Raw genomic sequence first — 12,317 nt, 5'->3', positions numbered from 1 at the left:
TACGTGCACACAGGTTACTAGGCTTGTGAAGAGGCAAGGTCATGCGGACAAAAATGAAGAGGGAAAAAACCCAATACACCAAAGAGATGATCCGCATAATTGAAGTTAACAGGAAAGAACTTTGAAACAACTCTAATTGGGGACTTCCGGGAAGCTGAAGACAGTAACAGCTGCCTAGCTACATACGTGGCTCTTTGTGCTTCCTTACAGAATGATCAAAAACAAAAAAGGAAATGCAATCTATATAAAACCATGCCTTGGAGACAAAGAATGCCAAGACATCAAAATGATTGTCAAAAGGAAATCACCACATTCCAGTGTAAGATCCCTCAGACTCTGGCTTGAGGCCCATATTGCACAGGCTCTTCTGTAAGTAAAAGTGACTGAGAAAAGCTCCAGGAAGGTTCAAAAAGGGCCTAAGTTTCATCAAAAAGATTGTATTTGGCCAGCCCCATAGCCTAGTGGTTATGGAGTAGAACCTCTCATGGCTGACTGGCTTAAATCTTGGCCCTGGCACTTGAGAAACACACTGGGTATATGCGTGTGTGTGCCTCAGATCTGCAGGGGGTGGGATAGTGGCCTGACCAGGCTCCACTGGGTGATGGTTTCCCCTCTCTATTTCTTGGTTACTCTGTCTCTGGCAAGTGCATGCAACCTTTGAAAATTAAAAAAAAAAAGAAAAAAGAAAAGACCAAGTTCACTCCACACATGAAAATACTGTGATATATTCAGGCAGAGAACACATGAACTTGAGGAAAGGAGTTCAGACTATGTGTGGTTACATATGTGGGCTGTTTAAAGGGCAGTGTTCAAAACCTATTACTAGAAGGAGAAAGAAATCAGAAAAGAAAGGGGAGAGCACCCTGTGAAGTTTGATGGTGAAGGGAAAAAAGAGCAAAAGGTGTGAATTTTAGAGTTCTGCAAGATCTAAGAGAAACAACATTGGAGGATTTACAACTCTTCCCACCACTAAAACAAATGAACAAATGACCCCTAAAGCATGTGAACCCTGCTATATTGCTGGAAGATGTAGACATGAAGCTTAGACTCTTGTAAATCACCATAACGCCATAAAAATTAAAAGAAATATCAACAGGTCCATGTAGAACCATTGTAAAAAAACATCAGGGAAGACATTTTTCATATATCAACTAAGTAACAGTCCTCACACTCCATGAGAAAAATTCCAAGTAGAATCACAATCTAGACAAAATCATACATACTCTTTCAGGCATTTGAGAACAGTTTAAAAACACTTGAGTTGGGACCAGCAGTTAGCATAAAGGCTATGTTGCTGAACTCCCGTGTAGTAGACCACAGTTCAAGTCCCAGACCCGGTGGCTTAAACTCATGCTGAGCACGTGTGTGTGCATGCTCAAGATCTTGAGAGGAGAATGGAGGAGAAGGGATTGCAGCATGGCCATCCCCCCAGGAGGTAATTTCTCACTTTCTGTCTCTCTCTGTCTTTCTGGCAAGCGCAAGCACCCTATAGCAAAAAAAAAAAAAAAAAAAAAAATCCTCTCAAAAAACAAAACAAAAATCACTTGAGTTAGAAATTCAAAAAACTAAGAATAGAAATGGATAAAAACAGAAAGAAATAAAAAGAGTTGAGTGAACTCAGGAAAGAAATGGAACAATAAGAGAAAGCATATCTTAAGAATAAATTAAAAGATATCCAAGGGAGAGTAGACACGTGAACGTTTACTAGGCATAGAAGTAAGGCTAGAAAATGAATTAGAGAATAAAGTAAAAAGAAAGTAAGTGTTCAGAGAGAAAGTAATGGAGATGGAGGAAAGCAGAGAAAAATGGTACATAAAAATAAAACTACATAATACTGTATTCCTGAGTACTGATGCAAAAATACAGAATAAATATTAGTAAGGAAATGCAATAGCACATTACGAAATATACCATGATCAAGTAGGTTTTGTTCTAGGAATGCAAGCTCTGTTCGATATTAGGAATTCCATTAATATCATACACTATAGCAATGACTAAAGAAAAAAATGACATGATCCTCTCCATTGACGCTGAAAGAGTCTATGACAGGCTCTTTTCTCCGGTCGGTGGAGGCTGCGCAGAGGAAGTCGAGGTTAGAGAGGACCAGGAGGCACTTTTCAGTCTTCAGTCGAAGCGGAGGGTACAAAAACTCAGAGCAATAAAATGTGAATTTGGAGAAACAAACCATACTCCAAGAAGCATCATCAGCGTCCCACCGCAGCACAGCAGCAGCCCCAGCCACTGCGCCACCCACACCTGCAAACGGGCGACAGGTCAGCCCCAAAATGAAGGCCTGACTATGACCTGAAGAATTTTAGGAGGCCAGGAGACGGCCTTCACTGAGCGTAGTCCCTGTGGGCGATCGTCCTCCTGACCTCACTGAAGAGGAAATGAGGAAGCCGAGAAATACGGGAAGGCCGGTGAAGGCTTCACTCTGCAGGACAAAGGCTGTGGCCTTACCAGCTGGGAAACGCGAACCCTCGCCGACATGGCCAAGGCAGCCCGGACGGCAGGCCGCTCCCTGCAGGGCGGCCGCGCGCCCCCCCCCCCTGCCATAGCGCATCCCTCACGGTCCGAAACCTTCCCCAGCACGTGTCCAGCCAACTGCGTGCGGGAAGAGGCCTTTTCCGGGCGGGGCCGGGCGGAATGGGCTGCCCTCGCTGTGGACCACGGAGGCAGGCCCTTGGACACTGTGCCACAGGGTTCTCGGGAAGCCAGCAGCCGGGAGAGCTCTGCACACACACAGTGCGCGCTCTTTCCTGGCAGCCGTGTTTGCTCGGCTGTGCCTGTGCAGCCCACGGGCAGTGAGAAGGTGAAGAGGGGCTTCCAGAGAAGCGGCCACTTCCCAAGGAGCGCGGCCCCCAGGTCTGCACAGCCCCCAGGTCTGCACCGCCCCCAGGTCTGCACAGCCCCGGCCTCTGAGTATGAGCACGGCCGCGCTGGGAGGCGCCCACTGAGGCGGAGCTGCGCAGGAGCAGGTGGGCCCAGCATAAGAGGCTGGAGATGGAGGCCGCCCGCCGTGAGCACAGGTGATGCTGATGAGGTGCCAAGAAGACCTTCGGAGCACGGGAGAGCTGCACAACCAAGAGGTGCAGAAACGAAAGCAGCGGCAGCTTAGGCAGGAAGGGCAGCGCTGGCGCCGAGAGGAGGGGGCAGGAAGGACCCAAGGGAACCTTCCCTGATGCGAGAGAGCAAGAGACGCAGATGGGTCGGAGAGGTGCCATGGGCATGAACAACAGAGGCGCCATGCCCCCTGCCCCTGTGCCAGCTGGTACCCCAGCTCCAGGACCTGCCACTATGATGCCAGAGGGACCCTTGGGATTGACCCCACCGACAACTGAACGCTTTGGTCATGCTGCTACAATGGAAGGAATTGGGGAAACTGGTGGAACTCCTGCAACCGTACAACTGGAGCTGAATTTGCTCCAAACAGACGTCGCCGATACTAACAAAGTTGCGGCGTCTAGCTTCCTAAAACCCTTAAAAGAAGGACGCTTTTTGGACTAGCCAGAATTCTACCCTGGAGAAACGTTGGGGTTCCTTCCAGTTGTTAGGTCTTCCCTGGCTGCTCTACTCTGGGGAGTAATACTGGAGGCAGGGGGCAAAGGGGACGGTATTTAACCAGTCAGTTCCGTGTGGTATATTGTTTCATCAGTCTCCCGGAGGTGCCTTCCTAAACTCTCAGATGTGATTGTTGAGGCCTGGGGGAACCATTGCAAAATGGATCCTGCTAAGGCCCCATTCGTCTTGATTATTCCTTTTTTTTTTTGGCCATCATGTTATGTTTGCTTTTTCATCCACACTGTCTAACGCCAGGAACACTGCCACATATACCACAAAATCCAAACTTCCCCCAATGACCTGAGCCCCATCGCTGTTCACTCCCAGGTGGGAATTCAGGTGGAGGTTCCCAGAGGTCACAGACAGTGTACATGCACCTCTGTTAGCCCGTATGTTACCCTGCATGTCCTAAGGAAGACATATGCTCTTGGAGATTTTCATTTTAGTATATCTTACATTTTTTTAAAAATCGTGTTAACTTTCCTCTATTTTTTCTGTGGGCAAGGACAATCCAAGAGTGACCCCTTTGTGTCTGACATGTTGCTGTTCATGGCGTTTTTTTGTTTTGTTTTGTTTTTGAGAGGTTTTTCGCTATAGGGTACGTGCGCTCGCCAGACAGACAGAGAGAGACATAGAGACAGAAAGCGAGAAATCACCCTCCAGGGGGGATGGTCACGCCGCAATCCCTTCTCCTCCATTCTCCTCTCGGGATCTTGGGCACGCACGCACACGTGCCCAGCATGAGTTTTAAGCCACCGGGTCTGGGATGCGAACCGCAGTTGACTACGGGGGAGTCCAGCGCCATAGCCATTACGCTAACTGCTGGTTCCCTTCATGGCGTTTCTTAAGTCTGGTACAATCTTGGGAATAGGGCTGCTGTAGACTGAAGGTCTGCCAGTAGCTCCTAGCCTCGCCTGTCTTAGGTACTTATGCTGTGCATTTTTTTTATTGGTGATCATGTGTGATTTGCCCTGACACCTTACATTTGGAGTCTTTTTTCTGAGAAATGGAGCAGTAATGCAGCATCGACTTATTTAAAATACATTTTAAGCCTTAAAAAAATGAGCACATGACAAGACTCAAAACTCATTTAAAAACTCAAAAATAGGACTCAAGGGACTACGGTTCGAGTCCCAGACCCAGTGGCTTAAAACTCATGCTGGGCACGTGTGCGTGCGTGCCCAAGATCCCGAGAGGAGAATGGAGGAGAAAGGATTGCGATGTGGCCATCCCTCCTGGGGGGTGATCTCTCACTTTCTATCTCTCTGTCTCTCTCTTTCTGGCGAGCGCATGCACCATGTAGCAAAAACTTCTCCAAAAAAGAAAAAAAAAAGGACTCAAGGCATAGTTTCTCAACAGGAACTTCATTTTTGTAAATTATATATTTATACTTTATAATATGTATTTATATTATACATAAGTAATTAATATGTAATATAGAAATACTAATATATATAATATTAATATATTTACGTACCCCTCAGTCTAGAGTGTTATGGAATGGTGCAACACTGCAAGCATTTCCACTACTGTCAGGAACAGTGCAAGAAGGACCCCTATGGCTGCTCCTGTAATTGTTACACTCTTATAATTGGCAATTATATGAGCGAGGTAAAGTAAAGCCGCAAGATTGGGTTAAAGAAGAATTACCATCTCTAAATGCACGATATGAAATAGTACGTGTGGAAAACTTTAGGACATTGTATGAGAACAAATTAATCTAAGAAATACAACAGGTTAAACAGTTAACATGCAGAACTAGCAGATGGCATAATGGTTACTTGCTGGACTGTCACATGGCCAACTGTAGTTCGAGTCCTGGACCTGGACAATTCAAACTCGTGCCGGGTGCGTGTGCATGCATGCCCAAGATCCTGAGAGCAGAACGGAGGAGAAGGGACTGGTGTGGCCATCCCCCCTGGGGGGTTGCTTTATGTCTCTCTGGTGAGTGCTTTTGGCCTATAGCAAAACTCTCTCTCTAAGAAAAAACAAACAAAAAAAAAGGAGTTCCACAAGTTGATCTTACATTCACAGTGAAGAACACAAATGCTAGAACAGCCAGCAAAACACTGAAGGAGGAAAAACTATGAGGGAGAAACAACCTTATAAGATAATAGAGCATACTCTGAAGCCCCTGTAATTAAAACAGTGTGGTACTGATATATGGGCAGGCAAGTGTAGTAGAATAGAAAACTTAGGAAGATAAGTGGAATTTTTCTTTTTTTTAATTTTAGTTTTGCTAGAGGGAGTGTGCAATCATTGGAGACGGACAGAGAAAGAGAAAGCAAGTGAGGAAGAATTCTCCATGGAGGATGGTCATGCCACAATCTCTTCTTCATTTCTCCCTCCTTTTTGCATTTTGGAAATGTATGCACACACAGCTGGCACGTTGTTCAAATCACCGGGGCCAGGACTTGAACCACATAGTTGGCTATGTGGGATCCAGCTGCCTTAACCACCATGCTACTAACTGCCTGACATACAGAAACTTAATGTATGACAAAGGTATCTTTTGCAACTGGACAAAGATGGGCTTTTTAGTAAGTGGAACTGGGATAACGGACAACAGAGCAGCTACGTGGAAACCAGTGACATTAAACACGTATCACACCACACGCTCGAGTTAACTCTAAATGGGGCAGGGGTTTAAATTTAACTATAGAACGTGAAACCACAGAAATACTGAAGAAGAGATCATCTAATTCTTTCATCTCAATGTAAGGAAAGGCTTTCTAACTATGACTCACAATCCACAGGCAATAGATGAAAGCATTGATCAATTTGACTCTTAAAAATTAGAGAAATTTGCATGGCAAAACGCATGAGCAAAGTCTAAAGTGGACTGGCAAGCTGAGGAAAAAATGTTAGGCATATAACATGTAGAAAAGGCTAATATCCCTAAATATATATATAAGAACTTTAAAAAACGGAGGGACAAAAGATTAAAAAAATAAAGAAGTAGGAAACAAACACTAGAACATTTTACCAAAACGGATTTTTAAAAATGGCACTCAAGCGTAAGAAAAATTGTCCAATTCACTAAAAATTAGAGAATTTCAAATTAAAACAAAAATGTGATGCCATTTTTATTAGATTGCCCCAAAACATATATATATATACACATATATATATACATACATACACATATATATATACATATATACATACATATATATATATATATGATGACATGTCCTGTTGAGAAGGCTATGTCATTCTCATGCATTATTTCTGGACATGCAAATTAGTTCAGTCCTAAGAAGAGTTTGGCAATCACCTAACAAAACAGCATATGCGCTGTGATCCGGTAATTCCATTTTGAAGACTATACCCTGTTTTAGTCCTTTTTGGCTGCTACAACAAAATGCCATCAATTAAACAGCAGAAATGTATTCCTCACAGCTCTTAAGGCTAGAAGACCCAAGATCAAGGTGCTGGTGGACGCGATATTTGGGGAGGACAGAGTTCTGGGTCGCAGATACCTTCTTGCTGTGTCCTCACGGGCGTACTGGGCAGGTGAGCGTCCTTGGGCTATCTTACAAGGGCATTAACCCCATTCGCGAGGCTACACGCTCATGACCAATCGTCTTCCCAAAGTTGCCTCTCCTCATACCATCTCCTTAGGGATTAGGAGAGGGACAGAGGTGAATTCTGGACAGACACAAACATTTAGATCATAGCGTACCCTGAAAGAGCACCTCCAACATTACAAAACATACGTGCATAAGATTATTCGTTACAGCATCGCAAGAACTGCGAAATACTGGAAACGAGCTAAGTGCCCATGCACGGGAGTGGTCTGAGTAAGTGTGAATAGGCTAAACCCAGGCACTGGAGAACAGCGCTAGTGCAACAAATGAGAAGGCTCGCTCTGCACTGGGAAGTGATGAGTAAATGGAAAAGCAAACCACTAAAGAGCATACCTCCTGAGCCGGCTTTTTCACAAGAAAGAAGGAGCTACGGAAAATACACGCGTCCAATTTGTAAAAAAGCAAGCAAGCAAGCGAATCTGACCATCAAGAAACTGCCACCCATGGGGAATGATGTGGAAAATGGGTAGAAGGAATGGGGAAATAGGATGAGAAGGAAAGGAATGCTTCTCTGAGGATATTAATATACGGCTCTGACTTTTAGGACCCAGGGCCATCCAGGCCAGCAGGGATACAATATTCATTCCTTACTTTAAAAGAAATGATTTTTCAAAAGGTTTATTCACTTATCTCTCCCATGAGTGAGAGACAGAGACAGCACTCCTGACGGGACCTCAATGCTCCATGTACTCCCAGCTTCAGTCAGCCCTGGACCCTGGTGCAAACATGCCCAGTGGGCTCGGGGAGGCCTCTGGATATAAACCCGGAACCTTCCAGGTGAGTCAGCCCGGCAGGCCTCATACTTACTGTGCATGGCTGACCACCCCCCCCCCCCCCCCTTTTCTTTTGTGCTTTTCACACAATATATATTTCTTTGTTTATAAAACAGTGCACTGATGGAGACCTTTCTTAACCTTGAAGTAAATAATACCCGAATACAGCAATAGGTAAAAGGAAAACCCATTTCTAAGCAGCAGATGAATCATTTACTCCCAATGTGTGGACTGGGAGTTTATAACCAATCCGTTTTGACACCCACAGGGCGCCCAAGGCACTTTTCACAGCTCGGGACAATCAAACTCGCTAATTCTCAGCTGGCTGACTTTGTACAGGGGTTAATTACCTGGGAACACCTCCCTCTGTCTCTGAGTGCTGACTGCTCCTAATTACCTTCGGTTGTGAGGCCATCACAGAAGGAGGAGGGAAGCCTGGGAACCCCTGTGCTGCCTTTCAGCTCTCATGGGCAATTACTTATCCAGAGCAGGAGCCTTCTCTGTGCCGTTCGCCTACACTCCGTGCATCTGCCAGGGCCAGGATCTCCTTTAGCTGTGTGCCCTGATTATCTGGGCGTAACTCTCTTGTACCTTGTCCTTTAAGTTCCCGGTGTGTCTCAGCCTCGCTTCCTTGGGAACTGCAAAAGAATTAGAGCTGAATTTGAATTTTGACTCTCGCTTACTGACCTCAGGCAAAGCACTCTGAGTTCTGGTTTTCCCATTTGTAAAGTTGGAATAGTAATAACTGTGTATAATAAAACTTAATCCATAGTGCCACATTATATTTAATCTTCCTTCCGTAGTCAGGAAGACTTCTGTCACTATTTTGAAAGAGGACACAGGGAACCAGCAGATGGCGTAATGCTTACGTAGCTGAACTCCCACGTAGTCAACCGTGTTTTCAAGTCCCAGACCTGGTAGCTTAAAAGTCACATGGGACCAGCAGTTAGTGTAATGGCTATGTCGCTGTACTCCCATGTAGTCGACCGTGGTTCACATCCTGGACCCGGTGGCTTAAAACTCATGCCGGGCACATGTGCGTGTGTGCCCAAGATCCCGAGAGGAGAACAGAGGAGAAGGGATTGTGGCGTGGCGGTGATTTCTCGCTTTCTGTCTCTATGTCTCTCTCTGTCTGTCTGGTGAGCGCACGCGCCCTATAGTGAAAACCTCTCCAAAAAAAAAAAAAAATGTCACGCTAGGCATGTGTGCATGCGTGCCCAAAATCCTGAGAGGAGAAGGGATTGTGGTGTGGCCATCCCCACTGTGGGGGGTGTGTGATTTCTCACTTTCTGTCTCTCTCTCTCTCTCTGGCGAGTACACGAACCCTGCAGCAAAAATCTCTAAAGAAAGAAAGAATAAAAAGGTGGGGGCGGCAGAACTGCATTTTAAAAATTAATTTACTTCAATCAAGATTTGTAATCACAAGGAACAGAAACTAACTCTGCCTGACTCAAGCAGAAAATGAATTAACTAAAGGATGCTGGTTAGATCACAAAATCTCCAGGAAAGCTTGAGAACCAGATTTGGAGGTCACATAATCAGGAGAAAGTGTTCCAAATGAAGCCTTGGGCTTCCTGCAGCCACACCCCTACAGTGGGGGCCTAGCGCATCCAGTCCCTCTGGTGGGACAGCCAGGGTGATAGCACCAGACCACTGGGCCTTCAGCATCTGCACGTGTCCCTGCCAGCGTCCTGGGCAGTCCCCGATTCACGTCATCCACTTCTGAATCGAAGCGTGGGGTCTGTGGGTCAGCCGCCAAGCTCACCTCTGTGTCTGTGCCCTGCTTCGAGACAGACTGGAAAACATCTCTCAGATTTTTAAACTTTTTCTAGGAGAGGCAGAACCCTGACTCATCAGGTAGGGGTCTCCCAAAAGAGATAAAGGGTTCAGGTGCTGTCAGTCAAAAAGTGACAGTTGCCCACTCCAGAATTTCAGGAGATACAGTAAGTCGTGCGTGAGAAAATAGAAGGTATGTTCCATAAGCTGACACAGAACTGCATATATGTCTAATTCCAGAAACTGGATATATTTGGGTCTTCCAGAAAAATAAGCAGAATAATAGGATACACACACACACACACACCTTTTGGTGCAAAGGGTTTGAAACCCTGCACGGTTTAAAACTAAAAAGAAGAAATTAACAATACATATTGCTTATGAATTTCACAAAGACTCCTGGCAGCACATTTACATCTGTGCATGGGTGTGAGAGGAGACTGATTACGTAGAATTGGCCCTGTGATAATGGAGGCTCAGAAATCCTCACACCTGCTGTCTACAAGCTGGAGGTCCAAGAAAGCCAGTGGTTAGTAGAAAAGCCCGAGAGCCAGAGAGCCAATGGTATGAACCTCATGTGACCCGAAGGCCTGGGAACCAGGAGCTGAGGACAGAGCAGTGCCCAGCCTAATCAGTCGGGGAGAGAGCAAATTCAACGTCCTCTGTCTTTTTGTTTTGTTCAGACCCTCAGTGTCCTGGATTATGTTCACTCACTCTGGGGAGAACCATCTGCTCTCAGTTTACCAACTCAGATGCTAACCTGTCCCAGAGACCCCCTCATAGACACACCCAAATAACGTTCAACCCACTATCTGGGTATCCTGTGGTTCTGTTAAGTTGACATGTAAAATGTACTTCTTCCTACCCTAACCTCTCTCTTTACCTTGCTGAAACCCTCTCATTCTGGGGCTAGCACTTGGCGTGAATTGAGGTGCTTGACTCCCACATGACCAGCTGTGGTTTGATTTCCAGACCAGTGGCTTGAAAGTCATGCTGCACACGTGTGTGTGCCCAAAATCCTACGAGGAGAATGGAGAAGGGATTGTGGTGTGGTTATCCCCCTTTGGGGGTGATTTCTCACCTTCCCTCTCTCTGTCTCTGTCTCCCATGAGCACATGTGGTCTATGACAAAAAAAAATATTAAAAACAAAACACCCTCATTTTTCTGGAGACTTCTCTCTCTTTTCACTCAAGAAAGTATAAGGAATTTGAGTGAGAGTTAATAGCATTCAACAAAGAATAATCTTGAATCATTTCTAATTTATTAAGGGAAAAAGATAACCACTAATGTTTAGTATATATTATTATTAGCAAATATGTTAGAATACAATGGATTTTGGGAACCAGCAGTTAACGTAATGGCTATGTCACTGGACTCCCACGTAGTCGACCGTGGTTTGCGTCCCAGACCCCGTGGCTTAAAACTCATGCCGGGTGTGTGTGCGTGCATGCCCAAGATCCCGAGAGGAGAATGGAGGAGAAGGGATTGCGGCGTGACCATACCCCCTGGAGGGTGATTTCTCACTTTCTGTCTCTATGTCTCTGTCAGTCTGGCGAGCGCACATGCCCTATAGCGAAAACCTCTCCGAAGAAAGCTAATACAATGGATTTTAAAACACTGCAAGTCATGATACCATGACTGTATCAAGGGGAGGTTGGTCAGATGGTATCAGAAAGGCATACTTCTTGGGACCAGCAGTTGACAAAATGGCTCTGTCGCTGAACTCCCATGTAGTTGACTGCAGTTCAAGTCCTGGACCCGATGGCTTAAACTCACGCCGGGCGCGTGTGCGTGCATGCCCAAGATCCTGAGAGGAGAATGGAGGAGAAGGGATTGTGGTGTGACCATCCCCCCCGAGGGGAGTGATTTCTCACTTTCTGTCTCTCTGTCTCTCTCTGTCTCTCTAGCGAGCACACACACCCTATAGCAAAAACCTCTCCAAAAAAAAAAAAAAGAAAGACTTACTTCTCAAAATATGCAGGTCTGAGGTGGCTCCGTGGACAGCGTTAACTCTTGACCAGAACCCAATGTGCTTGGCTATTTTCCTTCCCTCCTCTACCTTCCATGGAGTACAGAGGCTATTACCAAGATCACTTCATCTTGCTGTCTACTTAAGCTTCCGGTATCTTCCCACATAACCTGCAACCAATTCTCGATAATTACAAATTGAAATACAACTTTGTGACTCACCAACAGGAACTGCGTTTCCCTGTTACAGTGTTCCCCGAATGGGGATGGATCCAGTCCGCAGGCTCTTTAATGTAGCAGCACTCTCAGTCGTAACCCACTGCATCAGTACGGATATTCCGTGATCTGGCAATGCCAATCTGTTAGCTGTGCTATCACCTCATGGAGCTTTCATCTTGGTAATGACCTGCAGCCAGAACCCTCAGATCATTCCATGTAAGTTAGCGGTGACTTCAAGCTTTGTCATTGGAGTTGTGTGTCTCTCTTCAGTAAAAAGTGCTATTTTTTCTTTTATTATTATTATTATTATTATTTATACATTCAATTGCTATGCATCATTTAGATTATAAAGAGACTTTACCCAGCATGGTACACACCTCAGTCCAGCCCAGTAAGACTACCATACATGTCATCAACAGATAATAAATA

General features: G+C 45.4%; 1 pseudogene; it reads left to right on the top strand.

The window, feature by feature from the left end:
- The first annotated feature begins 2,488 nt into the window (after positions 1-2,488).
- LOC102491398 (non-POU domain-containing octamer-binding protein pseudogene) lies at positions 2,489-3,521 on the top strand (annotated as a pseudogene).
- The last annotated feature ends 8,796 nt before the right edge of the window (positions 3,522-12,317 follow it).

Source organism: Tupaia chinensis, unplaced genomic scaffold, assembly GCF_000334495.1.
Source record: "Tupaia chinensis unplaced genomic scaffold, TupChi_1.0 Scaffold138235_1, whole genome shotgun sequence".
Taxonomy (NCBI): Eukaryota; Metazoa; Chordata; class Mammalia; order Scandentia; family Tupaiidae; genus Tupaia; species Tupaia belangeri.
The sequence above is the reverse complement of the archived record's forward strand: the minus strand, read 5'-3'. Positions and strand labels throughout refer to the sequence as shown.